Raw genomic sequence first — 2,205 nt, forward strand, 5'->3', positions numbered from 1 at the left:
ATTAAAGATGAATGAATGAAAACACAATATACCAAAAATTGGGGATGCAGTGAAAGCTGTGCTCAGGGGGGAATTTATAGGTATAAACACTTCCATGAAAAAAAAAAAGAGACCTTAAATCAATAGCTTTACCCCTTAAGGGGGGGGGGGGAGTAGTAGCAGCAGCAGCAGCAGCAGAACTAACTAAGCTCAAAGCTAGCAGCAAGAAGCAAATAATAATAATAGAGCAGAGATAAATGTAATAGAGAATAGGAAAACACCAGATAAAAATCAATGAAATCAAAAGTTGAATCTTTGAAAAGGTCAACAAAATTAGACAAAGCTTTAAGGAGACTAAGTAAAAAGAAGACACAAATAACTAAAACTAGAAAGTACAATGGAGACATTACTACTGACTTAACTGAAGTAAAAAGGATTATAAGAGAATGCTCAAGGTATACTACAGGACAATGAAGTTCAATTTCTCTGAATTAAAAAAAAATAGGCTGTAGCACAATAATTTTGAAATAGTTGATAGCATTTGAATTAACTTAATAATACTGTCAGAAGATTATTGCAAACATGGCCAGATGCCAGAAAATTCACAAAAACCACTGATATGCATCTGTGGGCTTCATACTATGTCTACTTTCTAATTTCCTGTGAATCAAGTGGAGTTGATGGGCACCTGCTATGAAAGTTTAGACTTTAGTGTGATGCTCCTTGGGGAAAAAGCATACGTCAATCTTGTTTATTCCTAAGTCCATGATGCTCTGGACGATGTCTTACTCATACTATCTGCCCAAATTCTTTAAATGGTTAACTAAGCACCTGTCCCTTCAACACTGTTGCATGTGTCAGGAATACTAAATGGTGTTAAACATAATGAGAATAATAAAATAGCTTGGGTACTCTCCTTTCATAACACCCATAACCACATGTCATGCACAGACCCCTAAAGAGTATTAAGTAGGATATAAACAAAAGAATGTCCACTAAGTTCAGGAAGCTATGACTAAAACAATGTCAACAATAACAACAAAAGATATCTGAATAGGGCTTTTCTAATGGAATGTTTAGAAATCTGGCAGTCACTATTCATACCTAACACCACTAACTCCCCAGAGCAATATAATAAGTCTACTTTCTAATATCCTCTGCATTCATTTCCTCTGCCACAATTCTATTAGGAGCCAATCTCTCTATACATAAATATTATAATAGCCTTATAACTGGTTATTCTGCATTTACTCCCACCCTCTTGAAACATTTCCCACTGTAGCAGAGTGTCTTATTAAACTCCAATCTCTTCTAGTTATTCCCATACGTAAAATTGTCCAATAGTTTCATATTCTAAAATAAAGTGCAAAATTCTTAAATCAACATACAGGAACTTGCATGTTCTGTCCCCCTTGACCAGACTCCCACGGAGTCACTTTTACTTTTTCTTTCTATTCACCAGCCACATCAGCTCTCAGTTTTTCTCCCTCAAAAGTACCCTCTACTGAAATGCTTGTTGAAATATTCTAGGTTTCACAGGTTCTGAGACCAAATCTTAGGCCGATCTTGTGGTCAAAAAATGTGGACTTTAACGTGACTGTCCACCAGCCCAACCTCAAAAGCTTATTACCTGTAATGAAAAACCCAGCCCGATGATGAACAAAGCAAAATACTCCTACCCCTTGTAGGCTGAACCCCAGGAGGCATGCATTTTTTCACTTGTTACGCAAGCATTAAACCTTTTCTTAAAGTAAATATTCACTAGGTAAGAGGAAAAAGACTTGAAATTACAATAAACTTAATTTTATGTGTCAAAATCTATTAATATTAAGGATGCGTAATCAATTTATTAAACTAGCCAATGTCAGTCATCTATACTGTGCACCTAGTCATTGCCAGAATTGATAGCCACTACCTCTTGAGACAACTCTGCTCAGCATGTGTGTGTATGCATGTGTGCATGCCTGATACATATATATGGTTTCAACTAACACTCACAATAGTTAAATGAAGCAAGTGTTACAGTTCAAATACCTCAAGTGAGAAGTAGGTAAGTAACTTTATGAAACACCTTGAGTCTTTTACTCTAAGACCTTTTATCTTCCCACCTGACTAAAACTCCTTCCCTCTGTGGGAAATATTACATTATCATGAAACTAACTTGCTTACAGCTCTCCTCTATTGTCAGTATTCCTGTAGTAGTTACAGTCTTTCCCATAACTTCCC

This window comes from Choloepus didactylus, chromosome 15, assembly GCF_015220235.1.
Source record: "Choloepus didactylus isolate mChoDid1 chromosome 15, mChoDid1.pri, whole genome shotgun sequence".
NCBI classification, from domain to species: domain Eukaryota; kingdom Metazoa; phylum Chordata; class Mammalia; order Pilosa; family Megalonychidae; genus Choloepus; species Choloepus didactylus.